The sequence below is a fragment of the Erithacus rubecula genome, assembly GCF_903797595.1.
Source record: "Erithacus rubecula genome assembly, chromosome: 3".
In the NCBI taxonomy this organism is placed as follows: Eukaryota; Metazoa; Chordata; class Aves; order Passeriformes; family Muscicapidae; genus Erithacus; species Erithacus rubecula.
In genome coordinates, this window is record NC_136689.1 from 27,960,245 (window position 1) to 27,979,272 (window position 19,028).

The window sequence follows — 19,028 nt, forward strand, 5'->3', positions numbered from 1 at the left end:
GAATGGCTGTGGATCTTCTCCATCTGGACTGCAGCAAGGCCTTTGATAGCTACACTCTCCTGTGACATTCTGGAAAAGCTGGCAGTCACCTGTTTTGGACTGGTGCACTTGCACTGAATAAAAAAACAGTCTGGATATCAGAGGGTGGAGGGGAGTGGTGCCACATCCAGCTGTTGGCCAGTCACAAGAGGTTCCCCAGGGCTCAGCACTGGGGCCAGTCCTTTCCATATCTTTATCAATGATCTGGATGAGGGGGTTGAGTGCACCCTCAGCAAGCTTGCAGATGATGGCAAGGTGCGTGGGAGTGTTGATCTGCAGGAGGGTAGGAAGGTTCTGCAGAGGGGTCTGGACCAGTGGGCTGAGGTTCAGTAAGCTAAAGTGTCAAGTCCTGCACTTGGGTTACAGCAATTCCAGTCAGTGCTACAGGTGCAGAGTGGCTGAAAAGGACCTGGGAATGCTGGTCCACAGGCTGGCTGAATATGAGCCAGGAGTGAGCCCAGCTGGCCAAGAAGGCCAATGGAAGCTTGGCTTGGCTCAAGAATAGTGTGACCAGCAAGGTTGTTCCCCTGTACTCAGCACTAGTGAGGCTACACCTCAAATCTTGTATCCAATTTTGGGTTTCTAAGTTCAAGAAACACATTGAGGTGCTGTAGCAAGTCCAGAGAAAGGCACCAGAGCTGGGGAAGGGTCTGGAGCACAAGTCCTGTGAGGAATGTGAGGCAGCTGAGGGGGGTTAGCCTGGAGAAAAGGAGGCTCTGGGGTGCCTGCATCACTGCACGACTGCCTGAAAGAGGCTGTAGAGGGGTGGGGGGGTCAGTCTCCTCTTCCAGACAGTGAGTGATAGAGCAAGAGGACCCAAGCTGTGCCTGGGTTCAGGTCAGACAATAGGATGGAACTCTTGACAGAAAGGGTTAAACGTTGGATTGGATTCCCTGCCCAGGGAGGTGGTGGAGTCACTGTCCCTGAAGGCAGTGAATTCCAGTGGGACACTTAGTGCCAAGGTGATTGGTCAAAGGCTGGGCTTGATCTCAGAGGTTTTATCTAGCCTGGATCATTCTGTGTGAGTTAGGGAAAGTAGTGTGCAGAAACAGTGAGGCAGCCAGATGCAAAAGCATCGGGAGTAGCTGCAGGGCAGGTTAGGGGAGGCATTCAGGCTCAGGGAATTAGGATAACAGGAAGTAAGAGAGAGGTGGCTACTTACTGCAGTTTATGGTATTTGTAGCCTGCAATTGTCAGGGCTCGAGAAGTTGTATTCACCAGCTAGGGAGCAGTTTCAGCAAACTGGAAGCTGAAGGAGTGTTGTGATACTTAGCTTGGAGATTGTTGCTTCCAACAGATAGATCTGTAAACCTAAACATCCTACTTAGCACAAATCCATATAAAGTTATCCGTGGTAGCAGCATTGTATTACATGGTTAACTTTGTGCTTCATGTTCAGTGATGTAAGGCAGTCCACTTGAAGAACAGGTGAAAGTGGTAATTCTCACTGTCCTGCACATACTTGTAGATGTCTGAAATATATGAATAATTGCTGGATTTAGCTGGCCATCTCTAAAACTGGCAGTCCTGAAAAGGAAAGGGTAATTTGCAGCTGTTTCCTCATTTGTGGGTGGGGTTTTTTTGGTTGGTTGGTTGGTTGGTTGGTTGGGGGTTTTTTAACTGAGATCATTTGGCAGAGATATCTGGGTTAGCAGGGTATTTTTTAACTTTCATGGCTTGCATTCTCCCCAGGAATGGGAGTCTTATCTCTGCTTTGTTGTAAATGGATTTAGGAACACTCTTTCTTTATAATCCAAGTTCTGTATATGAAATTAATTAGCCAATTTATTAGTAGGTGTAACCACATCTACTGAAACATACATACTTTTCTGTAGACATTTTTGTACTTTTAGTCCTAGGTGAATTACTAGTGTAGTCTGAACAAATACTACATTTTTGCAACAAAGTGAGAACAAATCGACCTAAGTGAAGAGAACTTGATGTTGCTCTGTGCTAGTACACAAGAAGCTTGGTTCAGAACAAACTGCAGAAAATATTTAAATGCTGGCTTTAGACAAACCTGACTTTTATCTTTTATGTATGGCCTCAATTCTAGGCGTAGCCTAGAGAATGCAAGATAACATTTGCTCTTAAATATGCCATGTTCCCAAATGCTTCCAAGAAGTGGCCACAAGAAGTTCACAACAGCTGCTACCCAGGCTAGTCTGAGGCTGTGTATGTAATGGAAAATCTGCACCCAGTGACAACAGTTAAGAGACACACTGGTTTACATGTGGAGACAGAATACCTTCCAAGAGAGGGGGTGTGTATAAAGACAATGTACATGAGATAAAGTTTATTAAGACTGTTGTTTAGTCATCTGTATAACTATACTTCAAATCTGTAATGACATTAAGAGTTGGTGTTGCAGTACTCAGCAAAGCATTTGACTGTGGTGCTGCATGGTGTGGAAATGGTGAGGCCCAGGCAGCTAGAGCATGCTTTTTGGGAAAGCACCTTCTGCTGCATGGCATCACAAAGCAACAACAGGTCAGGCAGGCTTAACACCACTACCACCCTTTGCTATCAGTCTGCTTGGCTGCTGCAGTCCTCTAGAACTAATGTGAATCACCAGAGAAGAAAAACTATATGGGATAAACACCTTCTCTTGCTTTCTACAAAACAAAAATAAAAAATAAAAATTTGTGGCCGAGCAAATTATGTGAATGACTTTCCCTCATTCTCACAGTCATTGCCCTTGCCTTTTAAACAGCAGTGTAAAGGAGAACACAAAACACACTCAAGCCACCTCACCTGCAGTACCTGTAGACAATTTCTTGCTTGCTGACATTTTACTTCTGCATAAAACCTTTCAGGTAGCACTGCGTCTGTACATGGACAGGTAAGGACTGTTAGGTTCAGTAGAGGAATGTTTTTCTGTATTTCGTACACTTGTATTTGTAAATACAACACTTTGGTCAAGTAAAGGTAGAAAACAGTTTGCCTTAAGAAAGTCAGTATGTCCAGAAAGCACAAAAAAAATCATCATCACACTTTTTCAGTTTGAGGTAACTTGTTATTAAACTGGAACGAATAAACCCTAATACTTTTCCTTCTATTGCTTTGGATACAGAAGTTGAAACATTCATTAAAACTGGCAGATAGACTAATGGCCTTGAAATTCTACGAGCCACTTCAGTGATTCTGTTGCTGAATTTCCTGAGGAAGTGAGAGACCACCTTACAAAGAATGATTTCTTAACCTTTGTGGCAGAAACTGAGGCTGCATTTTTGATATCTAATGGTAAATCTCTTTCACATTCAAATAGCAACTAAATTGTTTTGGCAAAACATGAAAGAAGATCTTTGTCAACAAAAGTCTGCAAACCTTTCTTTAAGTCAGTTCTTAACAAGCAGCTATGGTGCAAATAATTGTCCCACTGCGGAAAAGGCTAATGGTGCTTCCTGTGTAAGATTATTTTTTAAGCTTAAAATGTAGTTGTTTCTCTGTACCCCCTTTTTTCTCTTTTTTTTTTCTTTTGTTTTTGGTGGAGCCATTCAGCTGTGAAGGTACCTGATACATTAGGGATTAAGAATGGAGAATTGTGGTTACCAAGAGCCAATATTGGTGTAACAGTTCCACCATCTGATCTGTGATTCCACCCTCGTTCTTCCAGTACTGCATTAGGACGAGGATGCGCTCTCTGCACAGAATCTCAAGTTCAGTAATTTAGAATCTGCCCAACTTCCAGGCTCAATTTTCTTGTGCTGACCCAGCCCCATAACACTTGGATTATAGAAGCAGTGGTAAGCAGCAGAGGAGCAAGGTAATCCTCCACCATGCCTATGTGTCTTTCAAGATTTACCCCAAGGGAAAGAATAGATAGAGAACTCAAGTAGCTTTCAGGTGTATCACAGGGGCTTGTATAGACCTTTATATTTGCTTTAAATAAATAAATAAAATCTATAAACTAACTGGGGTGAAACAGTGGATCAGTTCTGTGTGGAGTCTGGTTTTGCGCAGCTCTCTAGATGAAGAAACCATGGGCTGCCCAAGCCCCTTTTTCTCACTGTTCCATTTTTGCTCCTTTTCTCAGCTTGATAAGTAGCCAGTCTTTTGCCAGTTTGGTTTGTGGGTCCAAGGTTACGAAGGAGATGTGTATTTGCATACTACCTCAATAATTTTAAGATGGCATTCTTTGTCTCATGGTAGAAATCCTGTAAAACTCATGGAGATATAGCCTGATGAATGGCTAAAGGTAGCTAATGTTTATGCCCTATATGATGCTGGCCTTTAATAATTTGCTGTTTTTTACAGGTTCTGTGGAAGTAGATGCCTAACTCCCACAGCAGTGCAGGAGAGGGGAACCATGGAGCATTGATTACTAAATCACTGTTGATGGTGCATGATTCCACTGCACTAACAACACACATCATTACAAATATTGTCTAATCTCACAATAAACACACAAACTGCCTTCACCAGGGAACATTCAAATGGTTGATGACTCTCACGTGCACTGCTGGGATATTTTGGTGTGATCTGGGCTGTGGTAGGATGGCAACAGAATGGAGGACTTTGCCAGCCAGCAGCTGTCTCCTGCTTCTCACCTTTCACAGTCCAGCATGCTTTCCTAGTGCTCCTATTTCTTGTCTGTTCCTTGATCTAGATGTCAGCTTTCCCCTTTCTCCAGATCACTGGATTCAGTGCAGGATTGGGAAGAGAGGAGTTTCCTCAAGGGAAAAAAAAGATGATGTCTTTCACACTGAAAAAATCCCAGATGCCAAATCCCATGGTTATTTTACAGCTGAACTCTGTCTAGTTGATGATCCTCTCTTCCAGGCAGAGCTGCTAATGTGGATTTCTGTGTTGTACCTTTAATAGTTTCATGTGGTAAATGCTTAGGAACTGGTCTCTTAAAAGAAACAAACAAGCAAACCCAAAACCCCACAAACACAAACCAAAAAACCAAACTCAAAAATCCCCCAAAACAATTATCCTCACCCCCACAACACAAAACCACCCCAAGCCCCAAAGATTTTAACAGTTCATCAAATACAACTTCAGTTTGACAATATATAGTTCTAGGAGGCATGAATATTTTTCTTCCTTCAGAGCAATTAATTAACTTTAGAGGTAGGTTAATTACAGGTAGTCAAGCTTCCCTTTAGCTAAACACTGCCTTCCCCAGCTGCTGCCCCTAGCCAGGTGTGGGGTTGCTGCTCAGCTCCTCTTGCTCTCACTGTCTCATCTCCCACTGGAAGGTGTGGAGCACAGCAAAGTGTGCTGAATACTCTGTTCTCCTTGGCAGAGAGGGGAAAAAAGGCAGAGATAACAGGTCCTAACCTGCATTTCACATTCCAGAGCCTTTCTTCTTCGTGTATCGGCGGACATCTGAACAGGGAAGATGCCAGCCTCATCCACTGGACCATGTCCAAAGGAACATCTAGCAGATCTGCTGCCTCTTTACAGCAGGAAAGGCAGAGTTATTTGCCAAGCTGAAGACCAGATTCTTGCTTGTGTCCAAGCTTCCTTCATAGGTTTGCAACAAATGTAAGTAATATTTAAAGTGGCTGATGCCAAATCTTCTGCTTGAGCTGTGACAGTAGCACAAATGTTCATGTCTGTTACTGTGCAGCCAGGGTGGCCCTGAACATCCCTTCAGTGCAGCTGGCTCTGCCAAGGGTGTGTGTGATACCATCACATCCACTACTGGCACTGGAGAGAAAGGATAGCAAGAGGAAAACTTCATTAAAAAACCCAAAAAACTTTGGTGCTGGGCTCACATGCAGAGTAGAATGTAAGGTGTAAGGGTTTTTTATTGTTTTGAAATTAAATATTCAATCTATTAAAGAGATTTCCAGATTGACTTATAAACAGTGTGTTTAATTCCTATCTACTGGATGCTAGAAGAGAATCCATGCAGTAACTCATCTGAGAATTTCATAGAAAGGAGCTAAGAACAGTAGGACTTCAAAATACAAAAAGACAAAACCTTATGGAAGTTAGCAACTGGACTAAATACTGATATAGCTAAAAATATTCCCTGGAAAAGAAAATTCATGCTGGGATTGAGTCACCTGATGTGGTGAGGATGTAGGAAAACTGTTTGAGTAACCTTGGAGAGAAGGTTTGCTCTCAGTTTTCCACAAATGAAGTTAATAAATGCTCTTCTTCCAATGTCTCTTTATTTCGTCTGTTCCAGCTTCAGAAGATGAAGGGCGATTTGCAAGAGGATCTGTGAAAGATGATTAGACAGTGTTATATAATAAAAAAAATAAGTTTATAAAGTCTAAGATGGTACTGACAGATGCAGAACAAGTAAGGGTGGCCTCATGCACAGGGATAGCCTTAAGGGCTGGGCTGTCTGGTCCCAAGCAGATGCTGAGTTTTCAGAGGATCCAGTTCTGGAACTAAAAAATACAAGAGTTTCCTTTCCCATGTGGACTCAGAGGATGAAGGAACAAAAGAGAGCTCTCTTCAGTTTGAGGAAGGGGTTGAGCCCCTTGTCTCAGTCCATGCTTGTCCCACCCCACCTGTCATGTCCCCAGCCCAGTGTTGGTGGGGATCCCCCTCCTTGCTGAGCACCCATGCAGTGCCTGCAAGCTGCACATTGCAGAGTAGCTGGAAATGCAGCTCAAACACCAAGGTGTTTTAAAAATATTACAGAATCCACATTTTAATTTTCCCTTAAACTTCTATAGTTTAGCACATCTTTTTTTGCACCATGGAGTTAATTTAGGTCTTAAAACCAGAGAAACCTGAGATCTTAACCACAGAAATGAGAGTCACTCAGGACAGTGGTTATCACTGGTTTAATCAAAAAGCCCAGTCCAGAGGCTGACCAGACAGTCTAAACCTCCCACCAGTAGCATCCAAGTGGGTTTTGGCTCACTCACCCCTACCAACAACCCCCCAACTCCCCACTATCAAACAGGGATCCCTAGGATGCAGCTGTTCCCCACCTTGAAACCTGGGGCACTGCTGTGGGCAAAACCTGGGAGCTCCTCTACCCACCCACAGCCCTAGGAAAGAAGAAACTTTCTCCCATTTCTGCGCTGCCAAAATATTCTCCAATTTCCCATGCTGCCAAAACTGGGGGTTGAGGATTTCTGAGCTTGAAGACCTCCTGCAGCTGGGCACTGACTGGTGCCAGCCAGGTGCACCTTGGGGATTCCCCATCCTTTGCCCTGCCAGTCCCAGGTGAAGAGGGAGAGAAATGTGTTGGGTCAGACTCAGCAGCTCCATCACCTGCTCTGGGGCAGCTTCCAAATCCACCAACCACACTGTGCTGCAAGCTGCTCCAGTGGCTGTCTCAGCAGGTGGGGTTGGAAGTAACTGGTATTGTGTTTGGGCTGTGGGAAGCACAATTATTTAGAAAGCTTGAGTTGTGGCCATCTCATTGTTTGAATCCTTTGGAAAGAAGGCGCTGCTTGTGCTCCAGGTTTTAGTCTCTTTTGAAATGGCCAGAGGAGTCCAGAAATTAATAAATAAGAAAGTTAATTTTTTCCTCGTGAGGTGCCCATCTCTGACAGGGTAGCTCAGAGCATCTGTGTGTGCTTCTGCCCCTTTCCATCTGTGCTTCACTCCTGCCTTGCCATGCCTCCAACCTTTTCAGTTTGAGAAAGATATTTCTGTGTTGCAGCTGTGAGGAAGATTGAGTGGAGCCTCCACCCAAGGCACAGCTGCAGCACAGCCCTGGCTCCAGGCAAGGCTGCACAGTGGCCAGCCAGAATGGGGGCTTGGAACCCCAGCTGGGCATTCCCCTCTGTGTCCAGGTGAGACACAGGTGATGGTTTGTACCTGGAGATGAGCAGGGTGCTGCTGGCTCTCTGTGCACCCCTGCTGGCTCCAAAGCAGAAAAGCTGAGCTGTTCACTCAAACCCTGCTGTGGTAACACTGCCAAGTCAGAGAGCACAGGTGGAATCCTGAGGGGAGACACAATAAGACTGGAATCAAACCTGGCTAGAACGTATCAAAACCTTAAACTGGGAAAACTTTGAATCAAATCACTTTACCTGAGTTCCAAAACTGCATAAAGAAACTATTTCTCTGGGGAATAGTGGATTTCCAGCTACTCACAGGGAGGAAATCTTCATCACCTGTCAGAACTGCACAGCCAGGTATGCAAAAGCAGCATCTGCCTGCTTCTTTGTCTTTTTCTTTGTGACTGCTGCAATTCTTCTTTGACTGAGAATATCATTAATCAATTTAATTAACTAATAGAAGCAGGTAACTGGGAAATTGCTAGACCTATGAAGGATATGCCTGTTTTTTAAATGAACTCCCCACAGTGGGCAGATTACTTGCTTATTTCTTCATTTAGCATCTTCAAAAGATTTTTTCACAAGTGAACATTTTACAGTTCTCAGTTTTTCCTATTCTTGTTGTGGCCACAAGTATCTGACTTTCTGGGGTATTATCAGCTGCATAAGAAAGGAGAAAGTGGGCAAGAGATCTCTAATGCATCAGAGGGGTAAGTAAGCAAATATAATGAGAATTATATAGATAATAGGGCTGGAGTATCCACAGTGGGGAAAGTGTGGAGGAACCAGTCAAACAAAAACTTTGCTAAAATTTGCAGCAAAATGAGCGAACCAAAACTTATCTAAAAGCAAAACCTTTGTTTTCTAACCATGGACCTATCCCTCTGCAAGGGATCCTGAGCCTGAATTCCATAGAGGAATGAGTAGAAGGGCTGATGGTTTTGCACTATCCTACCTCAGAACATTTCCCATGCAGAAATGTACCTTTGAGGAGATGGAGAGCTTTAACATCAGCTTTGAAGCTTAGCAGGGAAAGAAAGCCCCTGTCAGAGAAAGGTTTTGTTTAATGAGATAGGCACCACAGAGACCTGAATGAGTCAGATCCAGGCAGTGCCACGGCAAAGACTCCAGCAGTAAGTCTGGAGATGGGACTTAAGTGTTGATGGTGATGCATGAACTCTCATATCCTGCCCTGAGTGATATAAGTCACTCAAAATGTTTCTTGTTGCTCCACTTTGGCATGAGGAGAAAAACTGACTCCTTTCCCCTGTTGTGTGGTCAGAAACCCACTGACAATCCATAGCAATTGGAACTCCTTCCTGGCAGGAGACAGCAAAAGTGAGTTGAGGAGCAACTCCTTGTGTCACTGTGGGCAAGACCTCAGTTTTGCTTGTCCAAATAGGACCAAAACCTGCTCCAGCCTGGATCCAACCTCTCTGATATTTTACAACACATCTTCTTTGTTTTTTTTTTTTTTGCTTGACAGGACTTCTGGTAATAGCTGTATTTTAAGGAAATTTTCATGGCAAATCCCTTTGTCTTGGAATAGGTGCAGATTCTTAAATTCCTTTGGCAACTGCTGGTCTGCTGAAACAGAGGTGATATAATGAGAAAGCAGGAGGAAGAGCAGGATGGGGAAGAGAAGGATGGGAGCAGGAGTGTATCCATTCCACAACTTATTTCCTGGAGAAAACTGCAGCTTCTTCTGACTGGCTAGAGCAATAGACTAGGAAACATGGCAAAACAGTGCATAATGTTTATTTATATTGTTATTTTAAAACAAAACTAGAGAGGTTTAGCCATCCTCAACAGACAGTTTTTATTTATATAAAGTGTAGTAACCTTCTAAATGAGAGTGCTTGGTTCCAAATTCACACTGCCTGGACTAATCACTCGTAGAGACTCATCTGCTTTTCCCTCCTCTGCCCTGAAAAAAGCTGTGAATACCATTTTTAAACAGCAAGCTTCCAAGGTGTCACAGGTGTTACTCACTAAAGCAAATAGCCCAAATGAACAAATATCCCCTTTGAGGCAGTGTCCCTCTGTCTCTCCACGCAGATGGTCTGTGTTGCCCTGAGGATGAGCTGGGCTGTGCTAGCAGAGAATAAGCAGAGCAGGTTTGATGGCTTCCCACCTCTGCCCTCTCTCCTGAGCTGAGAGTTTTGCCTCTCAGCTTCTGCACCCAGTTCAGCCACTGGGTATGTGAAATTAAGCAAAACTTCTGATGCCCCATGCACCTAGGGTAACTATTTTGGATAGCCATGTATTTTTACTTTAATGAAACCATTTCCTATGTTAGTTTTTTGGCAGAAGGCTGAAGAAGTAGAAAAGTGCCTCAGGAGTGCTCTAGATGCTGAGTGCTGTGAAGGTGCTCTTGCAACCTCCACAAGTTTGGTAATGCTTGTTACTTGAAGGTGATTTGAGCACTCTTGCAGGAGCAGTGGTTCCAGAGGTGTGACTGGGATGCCTTATGAGCACCACGTTTTGAAGGTGTTTGATGGACAGGAAAGCTAAGCTTATCACAGGGACACTATAAAAACCTCTCCAGCTTCTATAGAAGCTTGATCTCTTCTGGGGATTGATCTGGATGAATTTTTCTGCAACACCTGATTTCTTATCCTTTCCTAACTTGTCCTGTAAAGCACACAGAGGAGAGAGCCTAGGGAAAATGTACCTGGAAGCACAGCAGAAAGCTCACAGTGCCTCCACTGATGGGATTCCAGTTTGCCTGGAGCAGACCCACAGCCACAACTCTCCAACACACCTGTGGTGTGTGTCATGGTCATCCCTGTCTCACCCAGCAGGAGCATCTGGCTTCCACTGCCCTCCCATCTTCTCCAGCCCCACAGTGCCAAGGGATGAGCAGTGTCCCCCAGCAGCAGCAGCTTCTGACCCAGCCCAGCGTGTCACCCTGTGGCTGCAGGTGATAAATCACGGCTGTCTCTGGCAAAGTCCCTGTCCCCAAGATGAAACTCATTCCTTCTACGACTTCTCAAGGAAAAAGTAAACTGCAGCTGCTGCTCCTGTTGCAGCACACTGCGTGGGGAAGCTCAGCAAATCCAGGGAAGGGGGGTACTCTCGTCTCTGCTTGAACCAAGAGCAGCTGTTGATGTATGCAGTTCTGGGCTCCAGCACCCACCTACCCCACTGGGACTGGTGAAATGGATATGGGAGGTAGCCAGGGTCTAAGAGCAGCATCTCTGCTCATCTCTTGCAGAGCCAGGCTAGCGGCAGAGAGGATTTCCCTGGAATACCTACCCGGATAGCTAAAACCCTCCTCTGCGGCATGTGGAAACATAAACCTTCCTTTTCCCGCCTGCTACAGCCACCTGCTCTTGTCCCCTCCTGCTTTCTACTTTTAGCTCATTAGTTCCACTGCGACTCCACTCTGCTGTCTCACTGCCTTTTACTGGAGGCATGTCACAACTAAATGTATCTGAGCAGCTGTTTGACCCGCTTGCTGCTGAAAATCAGCACGGACCAGCGTTGAGTCCCTAATTAATAACAGCCCCAGGGAAGGAGCAGACTCAAAATCTCTGGCAGCTCCAAACACTACCAAGGTCTTTTTGTCACACTGTCCTTGCTAAAAGTTGGATTTGTTGATCCTTGTGGGTCCCTTCCAACTCAGGCTATTTTATGATTCTCTGATTCCATGATTTCTAATTTGTTTGGAGTAAGAAAGATTAGCCTCCATGGTTATAGTGATAATTTTATGAGTTAGCTTCTTAAATATCAGCATGACAAAGGCTCATTGAAACATGCTGCCAGCTTACTTTCTTGATGGTGATATCCATGCAAAAACTTCCCATAATCTTCTACTAATCAGGAGGAATGTGAGTACAACTCTGAGTAGGTACCCAAGAATTTCCAAAATTTTACCAGGTGCATTGGATCAGGCTTAACCAGGAAAGGCTCTGCTTTGATTCCCTTTCTTTGCTGGGAAGGTGATCTTCCCCTCTAACAAGAGTAAGTGTTGTCTAAATCAGCACCACCTTTATAATCAAAGTAAAGTTCCTCCTTGGCAAAGATGGAAGAAGAAAACTGTTATGTGTGAGAGAGAGATAGGAAGGATTTGCCAGTCATTTGGGTGTGTGGCAAAAGCTAAATGGCATGCGTGAACTTCAGTAACAGGAATAAATGAATGCATGAGAAGTGAAGAGAAAAAAGAGGTGTAAGGGAGGAATTTCTTGTTGCTTTGCTAAATCACACTGGATGGTGGGCAAGGTGAGGGGAAAACAAGGTACAAGGGTGAGGACAAAAGTGCAAACTGGAAAATTCAGAAATTGCTCAGGAGGAAGGGAAGGGAAGGGAAGGGAAGGGAAGGGAAGGGAAGGGAAGGGAAGGGAAGGGAAGGGAAGGGAAGGGAAGGGAAGGGAAGGGAAGGGAAGGGAAGGGAAGGGAAGGGAAGGGAAGGGAAGGGAAGGGAAGGGAAGGGAAGGGAAGGGAAGGGAAGGGAAGGGAAGGGAAGGGAAGGGAAGGGAAGGGAAGGGAAGGGAAGGGAAGGGTAACTGGAATCAAGAATTTGGAGAGAAACAATCTGTAGAAAGAGGACATTCTGGGAAACACCATGGGAGAAACACATTGTGGAGCAGGTGGCTGTGGAGATTTTGTGATCTCTGCCTGTGGAGAAGATGGGATGAAGATGAAAATTAAGAAGAAATTATGCTTGTCCAAGAAGTCTCTTTTGGCAGTGGCTGGCACTACCTGGAGCTTTGTTTCATCCACTTTCTGCAACCAGTGCTAAGACTTTCCCTCCTGCCAATCTTTCTCTGTTCCCTCATCTCTCTGCAGCACTGTCACCTTCTCACTTCCAGCTGCAGTGAAGGTTCGTATTACAGAAAGTTGATTTGTGATGAATCCATTTGTATGGTATATTGCTGAGTACAAACTATTAACATTTGAATCAATAACCATGGAACTTGTAAAATTATATAAACAGCAGAGAGATTTGCAGGGAGGAGAAGGTGATGTTTACAGTACTAAAAGTCATTAATAAAGAAGCAAAACTTCAGTTCCAGAGAGAGCTACAGAAAGAGTTTTATTTTTCTTCTTGCAGCTAATACACTGTTTTTTTCTGGAGTCAGACAACCCTTTAGTTACTGAGTGAACAATATGGATTTTTGACTACCGCACTCCTTCTTTTTTTGCTCTCCTTTATGCTGGCATGAATTTGCTCTTCCTGTCAGACACCAGTTACTGCAAACCCACAAAGATCTCATCTGCTTTTTACTTCCTCCTCTCAGCTCAGGGTCTGCACCGCTTCTTCTCCTGCACAGTGCCAATTTCTTGGCAGAAACTGCCTCTGCTGTAGCCAGTGTCTGCCTGAGCTTCAGAGCATGCTGACCCCAGCATTTCCAGCAGCAGCAGCTTCCTGAGCCCACAGCTGCTCCACCCAAACCTCTGGTGAGACATGCCCACCACCAAAGTCCTACTCATGGAAGACCAGTCACCAAAACAGAGTTGTAAGACACCTGAGCACTGTTTTTCAAGAACAATCCCATGAAGAAACTGATCAAGTATATAATGTTAAACCAGTCTTTCAGTGCTTCTTGGGGCTGTTTCTTCTCTGCCCTGTCCAAAACCCAGTTTGAAATCACAGGGATTCCGTAAAGCAGCAGTAAAGCTTCAGCAAAGCCTGACACTCACCAAATCTGCTCTCAGAGACAAGTGGGAACACTGCAAATGGGGAAACCTATGTGAGGAGCACATCATCCCACAGTTCATAGCCTAAATTGGCTTCCAGAGGGTTAGAGGCACCAAATATTGTTCAATAAGGAGAAGAGGGGAGGGAGGCAGGTAGAGAGAGAGGGAGACAGAGAATAACAGCTGGGGAAAGAAAACTGGGTATAAGATTAAGATCAAGAGTTGTAAAGGGAAGGAGGGGATAGAAAAAAACCCAGTTGAATCAGGAAAGGCATGGCTACAAGTTGAGCAGAGGAGAGTAGAGACTGAGTAGGAAAACAAGCAGCACCAGAGGTTTGTCACGCTTTTCCTGTGTAAACACACATCAAACTCCACGACTAGCTGCCTCTGTTGAACAGCAAGGATCCTGTTGCCCTGAAAATGAGATTGTGAAGACACCAGGAAGGATAGGACTGTATTTCATTAAAATAAGAGATTTTGAACAGGTCTTCAGGGACTGTGCCAGTACCCTGGTAGGGCTGAATCCAGCCTTTTTGTGGGATACACTTCTCACAGGGTGACTCTCTGGCTAAGAGCTTGCTACCCTTTCCTCTTTGGCTTTTGCTGGCAGTAAAGGAAGCATTCTGAAAATCATTGCTAGGACATCAGTCTTTCTGAGACCAGGTTTGCCTATAGCATTTGGGAAGAATGGTGTGTTTTATCTATGCAGGGATGGGAAATCCACTTTCTTGGGAACCACACACTCTCCTTCCTCTGTCTCCACTATCTTCAACACCACAAAGAAAATGTGAGGAGCCAGCATCCCTGCTAGGGGCATATGTCTGAATAGGCACAAGCTTAATAATGTCCCAATTTAAATATGTATAGAGCCAAGTGTGAATCGTTAATGTAAAAGCCCGCACATGCTCAAACATTTTGGGGCGGTTTGGCTTTTCTTTGGCGATGAGGTTGGGGCATCTTTAGCGAGGGCAGCGCAAAGGAAAATACTGGTGTCTTCCCTTCTCCCCCTGCTTGGAAACCGGGATCTCCGCTGTCTTTATCCCTGGTCTTTTGTGGCTACTGCAAAGGAGCATCTTCCAGAAGGCACCGTGTGCTTGTCCCCCAGTGGCTGCTGCCCTCCCGGCCCTTTCCCAGCCGGGGGCCCCCCGCCCAATCTGCCGGCACTCCGCGACCCCGGCGCGGGCAGGGGCGGGGGGCGGGGGCGGCGGGGCTGGGGAGGGATTTGGATTTCTGCGGGGTGCGAAGGGGCGCGGGGCGGCCGCGGGGGGCTGGGAGAGCGGCGGGGAAGGCTCGGGGCGGCGGGGGCCGGCGGTGCCGGCTCCTCCCGGGGGGCTGGCCGCCGGTGCCGGCGCTCTCTCTCCCCGGGAGCGGCCCCGCTCCGCAGCGGGGATCCCGGCTCGGTGCGGGCGCGCCCCGCGCTCCCGTTCGGGCGGCTCCGCGCATCCAGCCCCGCGCCCTCTGCCCGTGCGGGAACCCCACCCAGAGCAAGCATCCGACGGAAGCGGCTGTCGGAGGGAAGGCAGCCGGGAGCAGAGCCCGGCAAGCCGAAGCCATCGCGCCGCCGGTGCGCACGCAGCCCCGCTCCCCGCCGCTGCCCACCCACCGCTCCCGCATTCCCGAGCATCGGCGGCGGCGTCAACTGAGCCCGGCGGCGGCGGCTGGATCAGCCCTGCCCCTTCCCCGCCTCGCCCCGGCTCAAGCCCCTTCCCCAGGCACGCGTCCTCCCTGCTCCGCTCCTGCTCACCTGGGCACACGTTGGCAGGCTCCTCGTTTAATCCTTGTTTAATTTAGGCAGCAGATGTTGCAAGGCATAAAAAGAGAGGGGAGAGCATCTTCTGTTAATTTTATAAGCCTCCCCACTCGTGTTTTGGGAACATCGCAGAGTCCTTGTGTCAACGCCCCACTGGACGTAGGTGAGCTCAGTGCAGCCCAGAGTTTTCTGTCCAAGCACTCAGCTGTAAGGGGACAGTGCCCATGCAAACCCAAGTTCTACCACTGTCCTTACATTATCCCTTTGTTTGGCCATGTGTTTGCACAACCTGCTTTATGATCCTGTAAATGCCATTAAATCTGTTGGGTTTCGGCAAGTAGCCCATGTTTCTACCTAGCATCCAATCAGGGAATTCCAAAGTAAACCAGGAATAGAAAAAAATCTACATTTTGAAATTAAAATGGTGTATCTGGAGGCTCCTAGTGCCCACAACACCAGTGTAGATTTGACTCCTCTGGTGGGGCATGAAAGTCCTTTTTGAAGAAAATGATGAGTGTATGATGATGAGTGGAAAAATGACAATTCCCCCCATTCCCAAAGGGCAGTTCTCTGTGCCTACACGCAAGTGCTTTGGGATGTGTCAGAGAAAAGGCAGCATTTCAAGTGTGATGCTAATGAGCTCCACTGGCCACTATTGCTCTGCTTTTCCTTCAGGACTTGGTGGCTGCAGTCAAAGGCAGCCCCACCACTTCCCTCCAGGATATTTCTCACCACATTACCCTACTGAGTTTTTTTCCTTGAGAACTGTTGAACTTCTTCAGAGAAGTTTGCAAGAAAGGAACCCATCCTTATTTTAGGGCAATTCATTACTGTTAGCAGACAACATTGGCTACAGCTGAAAAGAGTTTAAAAATTTCTATTAAAATATTCTGTCTCAGTGTTGTTTTCTGTTTAATTCAGTTACACCTAGATCAGAGTTTAAAATAGCAACTAACCATAATGCAGGTCCTCATTCCCAGGAAAGGAATGGTTTTCATCTATTACTTGGTTAGTCGTGATAGGGATTTCTGATGCAGTGTTTTGCCATATCTAAAGCATCTTCCCAATTTATTTCAGTGATCATGTAAAAGGAGTTATGGAAAATAATAGATATCCTGGAAAGTCTAAGTGCTGTGTTCAGTATTTAACTGCAAGGAAGTCTTCATCTCTCACACCAAAACAACCAAACACAATTTTTATTTATTATATTGTTGGTATTTCTTGATTTTTTTTAAGGTTATTTCTTAATCTAGGATATACTTCTTCAGGACTTAATATTATTTTTATCCTTAAAGTTTATAAAAAAAATTAATTATAATAAAGATATTATCAATTAAGTTTGTTTGGGCACTACAAAATCTTTATAAAACAAACTTATCAGAAAATGCATTTGTTAAAAAATTAGTGAACTAACACTTTAGCAAGAACATTAATACAGAAGAAAAATTACACACTTTTGAAGCATAATGCAGATTATAAGATTATTATCTTAGAAATTCAACAGTTTAAAAAAAAATCTGAATTTTGTGTATGTTTTAAACATTTGAATATGAGTTTTTCAAGCATGATGTGTACAACCAGAAATAGTAATTTGATAACCATATCTCAAAGGTGTTCAGAGTTTTCTGCTGCTTGACCTACAACTTCAGAACTGCAAAGCATGTCCTGGCTTGTTTTCTCCAGGCTCCACAGAAGCTTTAGGATGAGACTGTGCCTGCACAGATAAGTCTCATGCTATAGGTTTGCAACAAGATGTCCATCACAAAAGAAAAAAAAACAAAAAACAACCAAACCAACAAAAAACACCCAACATTTTGTACAAGACTAAAAGTAAATCAATTGCAACTTTGTCTGCAGGAGATGGGAACAGTGGCTGCCTGTACAATAGGGTTCTTGTAGGGATTTGAGGTGTAAAAATCTCTTATCTTTTTCACTCATATTTTTTCATTCATTATTTATAGATGAAACAAAATATTCCTCCAGGCTGCAGTTTATCAAGGTTTTTTTTGTTTTTGTTTTTGGGGTTTTTTTCCTTCTTTTTTGTTCAAAAGAGTTTTTAAGCTCTGGAAGTATATATGGGGTAAACTTTATTTTTCTATGGGAAAATAAAGGGTTCTTCCCTCTTTTCTAATTATTAAGACAACAGAACTTTGAAAGTTGACATTTTGCTGCTTCTCATTGGAATACACCCATGAACTACTTTGAAGTTTGTTTTGAACCTCTGCAAGTTATTTACAGGACAGGGGGAAAACCATAAATTAGGTTGACAGCTTTTGCATCCAGAAAGCTGATCTGGTTTGTTCTCTTTCTTCAAAAGGCAGCAACTGAAAATCCCCTTTGCTGCTCAGGAGTGTAACCTTTAGCCAGGCCAGGGAGAGATTTCCTAAGGAACTGAGGGGGCACCTGTTGGCCTTTGGCTTGGTGGAGCCAGGAAACACTCTTGTCTTGTTATTTCCACTGCCCAACTCCCCCTGCCCACACTTTTTCTCTAAGTAAATAACCACAGCTTGCTACAAACACACCCTCCCCCAACTTCCAAGCAGTTCTTGGGTGAGTTTTAGGCTCTTAAAGCTTGAGGCAGTATTAAAAAGGGTGCAATTAAAATTAAAAAGTAAGCATCTAAAAAAAGTTATATTTAATCAAATAATTATATTATATGACTGGAATGAAACATCCAAATGTATTGTTATCTTTTTAGAAACAGTGATTTAATTATTTTGATTATTTTTATTTCTAGTCCAGGAGGGAAAGCTCCATTTTTACAAACTTGTCAAAGGTGCAGGAAATTTTACTACAATTGTGCAAATTTCAAGGTTTACTTAAGCAACTTGAACACTGAATTCAATTAAGTTACTTTGTACCTATGTTTCATTGATATTAAAACAGATATTTGGAGTTTTTTGTTTTGAAAGAAATTAAGATCATATTTTGACTAGAACCATATTTCAGTTCAAAATTAACATTTCAGCATTGAGTATTAACATTAGAAATCCATACATGACTGAAACAGAGGGGCACAAACACTTTTGAATTTTCCTGCAGCCATCATTCAATGTAAGAAAGTAGAGTGAAGCATGCAATTGACATTTTTTTTTCCACCCAAAAAACGAAAAGAAACACATTTTAGCATTTCTTTGCTAATGCAGCTTTGCCTATATTTTTTCCATTGCTAACTTAAGGCAAATAAAGCAGGTATTAGCCTTGCCTCTAGCTGTTGCCTGTGAGAATGTTTCACTGTTTACATACAGGCTGGGGCTTTATCACAGGTCTGATGCAAGAAAGCTGAATTTTTTCTCTGGCCTCTGTGACCCCATTACGGGACTTTGTTAGTGTGCATTCTGTGAGCTCAGCCCCACTCCTACAGCATGACTATACGTTCAAACAATGGGCTCAAAACAGGCTTGCAAAAAATAGCCTCAAACTAGCCTTGCAGGCTTAGGTTTACCTAAATATATCACTTGTTTCATGTTCCCCTACTTGATTTTCTAACTTTGGTTTGAGTAGTATTTTAAGAGCATTTAAAAGCTCAGATAAACTGTTTACTGATGCAAAACTTTAAAGAAACCAAAAACATTTCTGGAAGAAGAACTCGAATCTGAAATTTGTGGAAACAACTACTTAGCCTAAGATATGTTTGTGTGCCTCCAGTTGTATCAAGGATTGCTCAATTGAGATGTAAATCGAGCTTTAAAACAGGAATTAATTAGCATGAAACTAATGCTATATGTATGCACTTTAATTTTATCAGACTAAGGCTTCTATTTATTTTCACAGCTTTTGCCTTATGGGGTTGCAGGGGATTTTTGTTTTACAGGTCTCTCTTCCTCTACTTAAATACTTATTTTTGTAAAACTTTTAGTTACTTCACCTTACTCTAGGAAATAACTAGA